The following is a 12,316-nucleotide window of genomic DNA, read 5'->3' as shown; positions in this document are numbered from 1 at the left end:
CAGAAGGGCCCTGCACTCAATTTTAATTTCTGGGGATTCCATTGTGAAATTTTTAATGAACTTTTCTTTGAATGTGTATTGTGGAAGTGAAATTCTATGAGATAATAGAGCATTCACTGAAGGTTTGGAGCCTCAGCTCATGTGTGGTCCTGCCTGCCCCTGCCTCTCTCCTCCCTGGGACAGGTTCTCAACCTCTCACTCCCTTGCCCCCTGGTGCCCCAGCCTCCCCTGATCTCTCCCTTCCCACCTCCACTCCATGACCTCAGTCACCCTCTGCCACTGGCAGTGTCCTGGGTGTAAGCATGAGGAGGTTCAGGGTAAGATATGTACCCCATTCACCTCAAAGAAAGGGCAAGGTAGTGGCTGCTCCCACCCTAAGCTGTCAACTCTCAGGCTTGTTCAGCCAGTGGCTTGGCAGGGACCTCTAGCCCACCCCTTAGCATGTCTCAGTCTGGAGGTTACAATCCCTTGAGGGTCACCTCTCCTCTGTGGGTTATGAGAAATGGAGATTGACTTCTCTACTCCTTCTGGGACCCTGCATTATTTTACACCCTGCAAATCATGTAAGCAACCCTTAGTGTTGACTGATGACAAAAAAAAAGGGCGGATGTAATTATTCTAACTCATATGTATCTTTCAGAAATGAGATCCTTTCTTGTCCCATCAAAAGAGGAATCAGACATTCTACAGTGAGGTCAAAGAGGGTGTAAAGCAGAGACCAGGTCAGGGACGAATTCTATTGCTGTAAGCTTTCTGGGAGAAACTCAAGTCATTCTTTTATGGGGTCAACTGAGCATGATCCTGATTCTTATCGATTGTGGCTGTTCTGGGGATGGTCTGCACCTACACAATACGTTACAAATCATTTTTTTATTGCAGTAAAAAAGTAACATTAAATTTTTCAATCATTTTTAAGTGTATGGTTCAGTGGTGTTAAATATGTTCACATTATTATGCAATAGATCTCTAGAACATTTTTATCTTGCAACACTGAAACTCTAAACCCCCTAAAAACTACTTCCCCCTATACCCTAACCCCAGTCCTTGGTAACCACCTTTCTACTTTCTGTCTCTATGATTCTGACTACTTTAGATACTTCATATGAGTGGGACCATATAGTATTTGTCCTTTTGTGACTAGTTCATTTTGTCAGCATAATGTCCTTCGGATTAATCCATGTTGTAGCATGCAAAAGGATTTCCTTCTTTTTTAAGGCTGCATAATATTTCATTTTTATATGGATATATCACATCTTCTTTATCTACTCATTTGTCTATGGACATCTGGATTGCTTCTGCCTCGTGGTTATTGTGCATAGTGCTGCAGTGGACATGGGAGTACAGATATCTCATCAAGATCCTGATTTTAATTCTTTTTCAAGATCTTGATTTCAATTCTTTTGGATATATACCCAGAAATGGGATTGCTGGATCGTACAGTAGTTCTATTTTTAATTTTTTGAGGAACCTTCATACTGTTTTCCTTAATGACTGTACCACTTTGAATTTCCACCAACAGTGTGCAAGGGTTCCAATTTCTCTGAATCCTTATCAACACTTAATCTGGGTTCTTTTTTTTGTTTTGTTTTTTTGAGAGTTGCCAACTTGTAATATTGCACTGTGGCTTTGATTTGGGTTTCCCTAATTATTAGTGATGTTGAGCATCTTTTCATATGCTTATTGACTATTTACATATCTTCTTTGGGTAAATGCCTACTCAAATCTTTTGTCCACTTTTAAATCAGGTTATTTGGTTTTCTGTTGTTGAGTTAAACTTTCTTAAATATTCTGGATATTAACCCCTTATCAGATATATAACTTGCAATTATTTTCTACCAATCTGTAGGCTGCTTTTCACTCTGTCGATTGTTTCCTTTGTTGTGCAGAAATTTTTAAGTTTGATGTAGTCCCCTTTGCCTATTTTTACATTTTATTCCCTGTCTTCTCAATGTCATAGTCAAGAAATTGTTGCTAAATCTAATCTCCTGTAGCTTTTCTTCTGTGTTTTCTTCTAGGAGCTTAATAGTTTTAGGTCTTAGTTTCAGGTCTTTAATAACTTCGAGTTAATTTTTTGTAATGGTGTAAGGCAAGTGTCCAACTTCATTCTTTTACATGTGGACATCCAATTTTCCCATCACCATTTGATGAAGACACTGTCCTTTCCCCATAGAGCAGTCTTGGCATTCTTGTTGAACATCATTCAGCCACATATACAATGGTTTGTTTCTAGGCTATCTATTCTACTGCGTTGGTCTACATATGTATCTTTATAATAGTACAACATCCCCTTAACTGCTATTGCTTTGTAGTGTGTTTTGAAGGCAAGGAGTGTGAGCCTTCTGACTTTGTTCTTTTTCAAGATTCTTTTGGCTATTCAGGGTTTCTCGAGATTCCATATGATTTTTAAGATGGTTCTATTTCTATTTTTAAAAATGCCATTGAGATTTTGATAGGGGTTGTATTGAATCCATAGACTGCTTTAGGTCCACAAATTAGTTTGAAAACATAAAACCACTCACAAATACGTGTGCATGTAAAACTGGCAAAATATGAATATGTCTGATGAGTTTATCAATGTCATTTGTTTAAGATATTGTACATAGTTAGGTTAGCTATTGTGCTATAGTCAGGGGAACTGGATGAAAGGCATACAGAATCCCTCTGTATTGTTTCTTATGACCCATGTGACTCTATAATTATCTCAAATAAAAACTAAAAAACAAAGTCAGTCATACGCTGTCATTTCAAACATACCATTAGCATCTAAATGCAAAATATTGTACACATACAGCTTTATAGCTAAGACAAACCAGGTTTCACCTGCTTTAGGCAAAGGCCTGGTATTTAGTTTTAAAACTGTGATTCCACCTCAGGCCCAGTATCAGTTACTGGTATTCTTTCAACATTTCAGATCATGTAGATCCATTAGGCTTCAACTGCTATGATAGGGATACTTGATTTTGTTAATTCTTCATCCACTTGATATATGTATATATTGGGCATCCACCATGTGCCAGGTATCATGCCAAACATGAAGATACAAAGATGGAACAGATTGCCTTTGTACACTTGAGGATATTCCAGCAAGAAGACAGATAGATCCACAATTATAACTACAATGCTCATGGTAGATGCCAAAGGCAAAAAAGGGTTTCATTGGAGGGCAATCAGAGTTGGGAAGGGAAGGTTTGAGTAAGTCTTCCTAGAAGAGGTGACGTTAGAGAAAAGTCTTAAAGGGTAAGAAGGAGTTTGATGAGTAGAAAAGAGGATAAAATGTTTAAGTCAGAAGGAAATAAAGTGGGCAGTTGGAAAGCACGATAAATTGTGGTCCTTTGAGGTAGGGCAAGGAGATGCTGGAGCACAAAATACAGTTTGGTGGGGCCCTGAGGAGCCAGCCTGGAGAGTTGAGCTGGACCAGACCACAGAGCAGGGAGCACTTGTGCCTTATATCAAAGGAAGTGGGGAGCCATCAAAGAAAGGCAAGGACATGAATGATCCCATCTTCAACTCTCCTGGATAAACAAGGACAAGGCCTATAGATATCGTTTTTTAAATAATTAGGAATCAGTGAACTGTGAGATTAACTTTCTTAGTCCTCCCTTATCTCAGTCACAGTTTCATATGCAAGGCATCGGGACCACCAAGCCTCTAACAATTCCATTTTCTAGTTTATGAATTCAACAAATAAAAGCCAAAGAATATACAACTGGTTTCTGATTCTCAATGGGAGAGGTGGCAGGGAGGCTCCTACAACACCACCAGCCCCAGAATCTATATTCTTGTCAATTCCTCTCCCTTCCTTATGGCTCTGCCTGCAGGTCTACAGAGACCTTCCAACCACTGTCCAGGGAGGCCGGTCAACCTTCCCTCCATGACCAGGACTGCAGAGCACCTTGGGCCTCCCTGTTAAATTCTGCTTGTCAGTGGAGGACTTGAAGAAGTGGGGTAAGGTGGAGTAGGGTCAGGCATAGTTAAGTTTCCTGATGCTGTGACCAAAAGTCTCAAAGAATCTCAAAGAATCTCCTTATGAAGGAGAAAGAAAATAACACATGTAGAACAAAACAAGACAGCATAATACCTGCCTCAAAGCTTGCAGTGCCAGCTTTGGCATTAGATTCTGCCCGGCGCAGTCCCCAGAACATGGATTCCCCTCCGTCGAAGCATCTCGTTCCTAAAAACTCTTACAAGATGTGTAAGACACTTCTTCCCTCTTAAATGGCTGACTGAACAAATTTAACTGAGGCTGTTACCCACTGAGTTTGGTATCAAAGCTCTGAGTCCATTTCTCTTTGAGTTTTTGCTTTCATCTGGAATCTCGCGCCCCTGCCCTCTTTGCTGCCATCACTGCACAATATCAAACAGCTGGAGTCTGGGCAGCTCCAGAATCCAACTTTCTCAGCCTAACAAGTGAAGGGGTGGGGGAAGAGCAGACAGTGGGAGATGAGGAAGGTGGGGGTTTCATGGAAGACAAAAGGGGGCTGTGCTTACTTTAAAGAATCTGGTATCTTGGAAAAGTAGTCTCACGTGGAATTCAATGTCAACAGATTCTATTTGTCTAGGGCTTCAGGACTGCGCAAAATCAAGCACACAGAAGTGGCCTCGGACTACTCTATTTTCCATTTCTCTATCCCAGCTTCACCTCTCACTCAAACTTTTACTATTATACCTCCCGTTCATTGAGTGCCTACCAAGGGTTTTATATATATATAAAATATATATGTAGATACATATTATATATATGTAGATACATATTATATATATGTAGACATATAATATATGTTATTATATAACATATAATATATATGTAGAGAGAGAGAGACAGAGAGACAGAGAGAAATAATACATGTATATTATTTCCAATATTCACAGAAACTAGGGTTTAGAGATGTAATTCATTTGTCTAAGCTCATGCAGCTTATTTGACTGGATTCAAACCCAGGTTTGTCTTCATTCCACAATATTCTTTTTTTAAAAAATCTCATTCTCGGCCAGGCACAGTGGCTTACACCTATAGTCCCAGCACTTTCGGAGAACGAGGCAGGTGGACTAGTTGAGCCCAGGAGTTCGAGACCAGCCTGGCCAACTTGGAGAAACACCGTCTCTACTAAAAATACAAAAAATTAGCCAGCCTGGTGGTGGGCACCTGTAGTCCCAGCTACTCAGGAGGCTGAGGCTGGAGGATGGCGTGAACCTGGGAGGCAGAGCTTGCAGTGAGCCGAGATCACGCCACTGCACTCCAGTCTGGGCAACAGAGCAAGACTCTGTCTAAAAAAAAAAAAAATCAACTGGGCATGGTGGTGTGCGCCTTTAATCCCAGCTACCACCTACTCAGGTGGCTGAGGCAGAGGTTGCAGTGAGCCAAGATCACACCACTGCACTCCAGCCTGGGTGACAGAGTGAGACCCTGTCTCTAAAGAAAGAAATAAAATATCATTCTCCCCCCTAGGGTACACTTGTCCATAGAGAGCCTTGTGGGGATCTGGTGATTAATTCCTAAAAGTCAACAGAACATATGGCCAGTAGGAATGCCTGAATTGACAGCCCGCGGCTAGAGAAGTCAGTCCCAGCCGGTTCAACTTGTATAAGGAATAGATGGCATCATACCAGGCTCACCTGTAATTCTGCCTGAACCATGCAATTTAGGGTTTAATTATATGCTGTCTTGCATTGTTTCTACTAATTGTTGCATAGGTCAATCTTATACCTTCATTCATCATTCTTCCTTCAGTCAACAAATATTTTAGAGCAACTGGGCACATTTCTTCTCCAGCAGTCCTTGCAATACCCAGCATAGAAAGGTAAGCCAACTCAGATAACTAGTTAATGGCCCAGTCAAGAACAAATGAGGGCTAATTTTCCTAATTATAAATTAATGGATTATGTTATGCATTTTGAAATTGTATTGAGATAGTGCCTTAATAAATAGGCACTTTATACACTCCAGAGCTTGAATTTTAAAGCAGAAAGTTGAGTTCATGAATATCTCATTTCCAGTGTCATTTATCAAGATAAAATGTCTTTATCCAAATATAAGCTTTGAGAATAGTTACGTGTACAGAAGCCAATTTACTAATTATTGTTAAAACTGTGAATTTTGGTACCTCGTTTTTTTGTTTTGTTTTGTTTTTGAGATGGAGTCTTGCTCTGTGCCCAAGCTGGAGTGCAGTGGCACGATCTCAGCTCACTGCAACCTCCACCTCCCGGGTTCAAGCGACTCTTCTGCCTCAGCCTCCTGAGTAGCTGGGATTATAGGTGCGCACAACCACGCCTGGCTAATTTTTGTATTTTTAGTGGAGACGGGTTTCATCATGTTGGTCAGGCTGGTTTCAAACTCCTGACCTCGTGATCTGCCCACCTCACCCTCCCTAAGTCCTGGGGTTACAGGCTTGAGCCACCGCGCCTGGCCAGTATCTCATTTTTAATCTTAACCCATACATCAGAACTCCATTCTCTTCCTGTATATAATATCCTTAGACTCTTACATTAGTTACAATTAGTAAGTTACCTTAGTTCTTGGAATGTACTTGAATGTCTCCTTCAAAAAAAGAAAAACACTCTTTGGAAAGCCCGTAAAATATTTCTTAATGGTTAGACAAAATTCTGGCGTTTTCTAAATGGTTTTTTAACTCCAAGAAGTAGCCTGCAATTCATGAAATAATTGTGGAGTAGTGTGTTGCACTGGAAAAATCTTGGGTTTGGGATTCTTATCACCATTTAGTTGTTGGGGATCTCAGGCATGCTACTTAATTTTCCTTATCTATAAAATGGAGATAATTGAACCTATATAGCACAAGGTCGTTATGGGGATTCAAGATGGAAGGTACATATAGAATCCAGGAGAGAGACTGGGAGAGGAAGGTGCTCAATAAACATTAGCTTATTTCTCAGAGGCTTGTTGAAAAGGTTAAATAAAATCATAAATACGATCCAGTTCATAGGGTAAGCAATTAGTGTCCAACTCTTCCCATTGAAGTGTTGTTTCCACTAAAGTCAATATTTGGCAGTTGTTTTCTTTATTGTTCAGTGTAATCATTCAAATTAGATAATTCATTCAAGTCTTTACTTGGGACCTTGTGTTTGATGATCTCATTGTTGCTTTTAATTAAAATAATCTGAGAGATGGAAATGTACATTGGAACCACTAGAGGACAATTTTGTAATACCAACTAAAAGCATTTAAAATGTTATATCCTATCCATTGATCCCAAACTCCTACTTACATGAATTTACCCTTAGGAAATAATCAGAACAAAAAAGATTTATAGCTAGATGTTTAGTCAACTGCAATACAGGATGATAATAAAAATGGAAACAATCTAAATATGTAATAACAGAAGAATGGTTGAATAAATATCAATCTCTCTCTTTGATGGAATAGTACACAGCAGTTAGGTCAAATTTTGAAGATTACATGATATGCGGAAAATAATCATTAAAATGTTAAATTTAAAGGCATGGTAACAACCTGTATGTACAATGAACCCAAATTTGTAAAATATGAAAGTACCAGATAAATCAATGAAGAAGCTGGCTCCTGCCTGAATTACCAGATGCATTAAAAATTGTATAAAATATTGAATAAACACACCCCAATTATGTTTCCCTTTAAATGTCTTCCAATTCTGATTCAATTAGAATCATATACTCGGTGTCGATAACGTGTTTATTTGTATCGATGAGAAACAAAAACAAGAAAGAAAAATGGCTAGAAAGAACACTCCACTATGTTAATAACAATATTATCCATGGCCGGTGCGGTGGCTCACACCTGTAATCCTAGCACTTTGGGAGGCCGAGGTGGGCGGATCACGAGGTCAGGGGATAGAGACCATCCTGCCTAACCCAGTAAAACCCCGTCTCTACTAAAAATACAAAAAATTAGCCAGGCATGGTGGCGGGCGCCTGTAGTCCCAACTACTCAGGAGGCTGAGGCAGGAGAATGGCATGAACCCGGGAGGCAGAGCTGAGATGGCACCACTGCATTCCAACCTGGGTGACAGAGCGAGATTCCATCTCAAGACAAACAAACAAATAGGAAAACGTTATCCCTGGATAGTAAGTTTACGTTGATTTTCTTCTTTTATGTGTTTTTCTGTATTTTCTAAATTTTCTTCAGTGTACATATTTTATAATCAGGAAAGCAGATTTATATTAAATCAGAGGAAAAAATCATCAAGGCCTTCTTTCTTGTCTACATCTTAATAATTTTCTCAGTATGATCCTCTCCAGATAGCTTTCACAGTCAAGGAGACCCCTGTTTATATGGTACAGGTAGAGTGTCTACAGCACACTGAGGGAAAACCACGCCTTTCCATGTCACTCACTGAATTCCTTTCAGTTTATTCTGCACAGCCTAGCAACATAGTGACTTATATAGACCTACAATCCCTACTTACCTCCCCACTCCTTCCCCCAGCCAAGCATGATAAATTAATGTGATGATCACTTCCATACCAAATGCTTCCTTCTTGGTGGAGGCCCATAAAATTTCCAAGAAAGCAAGGTGCTAGAGGTAAATCACCATCAACAGAATGGACAGTAGCAAAAAGCACCTTACAAAATCCAGACTCCACCTAACTGTTTTGAAATGGCTAGGGATGCTGGAGTGGGGTGGGGTGGGTTAGGATAGAGAAACTAATTGAAAGGGGAGGAGGGAATTAGGCAAGAAATACCCTCCAGGCAAGATGGAGTGGGGAGAAAATTCAGAGACATGTCGTTCTTACAGGACTAGTAGTAATAAACACAATCACATTAATACAAAGAGCAATAAAAACAATACACATATCTGAGGTACCAACAGTGTGCTTGATGCCATCAGCAGAATTGTCCTCTTTATTAAGCTGTGATCTGCATTCTGCCTAAACTATAAGAAAGGTGAGCAGCAGGCCGGGTGCAGTGGCTCATGCCTGTAACCCCAGCACTTCTTTGGGAGGCTGAGGCGGGCAGATCCCCTGAGGTCAGGAGTTCGAGACCAGCCTGGCCAACATGGTGAAACCTGTCTCTACTACTAAAAAAAAAAAGAACAAGAAAAAAATTAGCCAGGCAGCCAAGCGTCGTGGTGGGCGCCTGTAATCCCAGCTACTCAGGAGGCTGAGGCAGGGAGAATTGCTTGAATCGGGGAGGTAGAGGTTGCAGTGAGCCAAGATCATGCCACTGCAGTCCAGCCTGGGTGACAGAGCCAGATTCAGAGATTTAGAGAGAGAGAAAGAGAGAGAGAGAGGGAGAGAGAGGTGAGCAGCCTGTATGCATGAAGGAAGAAGACAGTGGGTCATTCTCCCCACTAAATGGTGTTGGTAGGGACTGTTACATTCTTTGTGTTCTGTTGTGTTCTGATGCTTTAACTCAGAGCCTAGTGCTGTGTAGACCAAAAGACCAGAGTAAGAGAATGGAGAGTCCTAGGAGAAAGATGACAGAAGGGGTAGAAGATATCTTTGAGATGTCAAGCAATGAATAGAATATACAGGAATATAGAAGAATGAATCTGAGACCTTCATGCATCACATTCTCATTGAGTGGTACTTAGAATCATCTTTGAAAAACAAGGCTGGATACGCTGCTTGGGGCCCTGGGGAGGAGTGTTACCACTGCAGAGGAAGCTGGTTGACCCATTCCCTTGGGGGAATTAAAAGTTCTGTACCCAGGGTGGACCCCAGGCCTTATAGTCCCGAATTGTGCCTCAGAAGCAGGACAAAAGAAAGTGGAAGCTAATATAGTCATTGGCTGGGAAGAAAAATAGGTCGTTGAGAATGTTGGGGGAGAGTGTTGGAGATTAAAAGGGAAGGAAAATTAGGATGATTAAATAGGAAAAGAAAAATGTAGGTGGATAATTCACAGAAGGGGTTCAGAGTCCTTTTCACCTTCTTGCTGAAAATGGATTGTCCTCCAGATCCATTTTGTCAGAGGAACATGCCTAAGAATCCAGGCACAGAGCTGAAAGTACTTGATAAATCAAAAAGGAAATTGGCTTCCGCCTGAATGACTAAATACAGGAGAAAAAAATAGTGCAAAATATGGGATAAAATGTTTCCTTTTTTGCTTGTATGTTTCCTTTGTAAAGGTCTTTTGGTTCAGATTCAATTAGAGTCATATACTCAGTGTAAAGTATGTATGTTTACTGACAAGAAACAAATCAATAAAAAACAAAACAGAGCAGGGTGAGGTGGCTCACGCCTGTAATTTTAGCACTTTGGGAGGCTGAGGTGGGTAGATCACTTGAGGCTAGGTGTTCAAAACCTCGTCTCTACTAAAAATACGAAAATTAGCCGCGCATGGTGGCAGGTGCTTGTAATCCCAGCTACTTGGGAGGCTGACGCTTGAGAATCTCTTGAATTCAGAAGGCAGGCGTTGCAGTGAACCGAGATTGCACCATTACACTCCAGCCTGAGCGACAGAGACTCTGTCAAAAGACAAACAAACAAACAAAACAAACAAACAAACAAACAAACACACACACACACACACACAACATACACAAAACCCCCAGAGGCCCAGAAAGGTTAAGTGACTTTATTAAAGTCGCAGTGGTTTCCTGACTCCCAGTGCAGCTGTCCTGCCACACAGGGAAGGCAGCACCCCCATTCACCCTACTACTAGCCTGCCTGTCTTATTTCCAGGACAGCTTCCTCACCACCTTGGCACAAACTCCCAGTTCACTTGAAACAAATGGCTTAGCCCTGCTGGGTCTTGGTTTTCTCAGCTGCAATGAAGATATGGAATGGATGACCGTTCACAACCTGTGTTTCATTCCTAAAGAATAAGAAGGGAATCCAATTTGCCACCAACTCAGCATTTGCCTTCTCACTGCCCTGGAAAAGTAGTTTTTAAAACGTGGCCCCTGACCAGCAGCATCAGCATCACCTGGGAACCTATTTGAAATGCAAATTCCAAGGTCCACCTACTGAATCAGAAACTCTGGAGGTGGGGCCCAGCAAAGGGATTTAGCAAGCCTTCCAGGGAGTCCCGCTACAGCTCAAGTTTGAGAAACACTGCTCTGAATTTTTTTTCTGACCAACACACACGCGCGCGTGCGCGTACACATACACACGCATAGGTAACTAACTCTTCCGTGGCCACTAGCACCCCACGCCCATGCCTCCAGCCCCAGCCCCAGCTCTCCCTCCCCATTCCTCGCTGCTCCATCCTGGGATGATGAATGGAGGTCAGGGCGCTGTCAATGGAGGACGCGGCAAACCCTTCCCAACCGACCGAGGGGGTCGCGGGAGGCTGCGTTAAGGCTTCCCTGAGACTGGTTTCCTTATCATTTTCTCCACCGCCGCTGTCTCATTTTCTGATGAGTTTGCTTTTAATGATTTATCCAACAGTTTGTCTTGCAGAAGACCATTGAGAGGTGGGTGTCAGGAAAGTCTTGGTAGAGACTGGAAGAAAGGAGGGAAGGATTGTACATGGAAGAGCAAGGGTGCGAGGTGAAGCTAAAGAGGAAGTGGGGGCTTCAGGGGAGCCCCTGGGTTCGGGGAAAAAGGAGAAGATGGTGCTTTTGGTATGAGAAAGAAAAAGAAGTTGGAGGAGAGCGCGGGTCTGAGGCACAGCAAAAAGTGGGTGTTAACGGGAAAACTGCCCTAGAGTTTGGGGGACTTTTTTTTTCCAGCTTCCTTTCCAAGACTTTTTCTTTGCTCCATTTTGCTCCTCCCCCTCCTCCCTGCCTCCTCCACTCCCCCCTCCGCCTCCTCGCGCGGTAATGGGAGGCTCCTAGGCAGGAGAAGCAAAAGAAGGAATTGTTTGCGAGTTCAGTCATCCAAAAAGCTTCTTCCATATGGAGGGACCGGGTGCGCTGGGCGCGGCGTCCCTTGCCTTGTCCTGCTGCCGCCGCCGCCGCGGCCGCCGCTTCCTGCCGCGGGGACCCTGAGCCCCGGCCCGCCGGTGTTAGCCGCCGCGCGCGCACAGACACACACACACACACGCACACACAAACACACACAGAAAAGACACAGGCGCACACACGGCGCGCACACCCTCACGCCCGCCACAGCCACACGCGCCCGCACGCGCCCTCCCTCTACGGCAGGCAACTTCTCCGTCCGGGGCTCCTTTGTTGCTCCAGCCGCGGCCGCTCGCCCGTGTTGTGTGTCCCCGGTGTCACCGTGCGTGTTGTGTGTCCGTGCGGCGCGGCGCTGTGTGGCTCCCTCTGCGCCCACCACGCTGGCCCCCGGGCCCCGGCTCGCCCTCCCCAGGCGCGGGCTGCAGCAGAGGTGAGTCACGTCGCTGAAGTTTGTTTTCTTTTCATAAAAAGTTGTGTTTATTGTTGGTTCGGGGAGAGGAGGGGGCAGGAGGCGGCCGCAGGCCGAGGCAGCGCCAGCGA

At 43.1% G+C, this 12,316-nt stretch overlaps 1 protein-coding gene across 4 annotated transcripts in view; it reads left to right on the top strand.

Annotated features, from left to right (window-relative positions):
• The first annotated feature begins 11,663 nt into the window (after positions 1-11,663).
• The window catches only part of BOC (BOC cell adhesion associated, oncogene regulated), a 76,409-nt gene continuing 75,756 nt past the window's right edge, over positions 11,664-12,316 (top strand). For all 4 annotated transcript variants that reach the window (XM_050778821.1, XM_050778815.1, XM_050778820.1 and 1 more), the window contains exon 1: positions 11,664-12,206. The gene's annotated coding sequence lies outside the window, so the exon portion shown is untranslated. The remainder of the gene's footprint in view (positions 12,207-12,316) is intronic.

This window comes from Macaca thibetana, chromosome 2 (genome assembly GCF_024542745.1).
Source record: "Macaca thibetana thibetana isolate TM-01 chromosome 2, ASM2454274v1, whole genome shotgun sequence".
Taxonomy (NCBI): Eukaryota; Metazoa; Chordata; class Mammalia; order Primates; family Cercopithecidae; genus Macaca; species Macaca thibetana.
The sequence above is the reverse complement of the archived record's forward strand: the minus strand, read 5'-3'. Positions and strand labels throughout refer to the sequence as shown.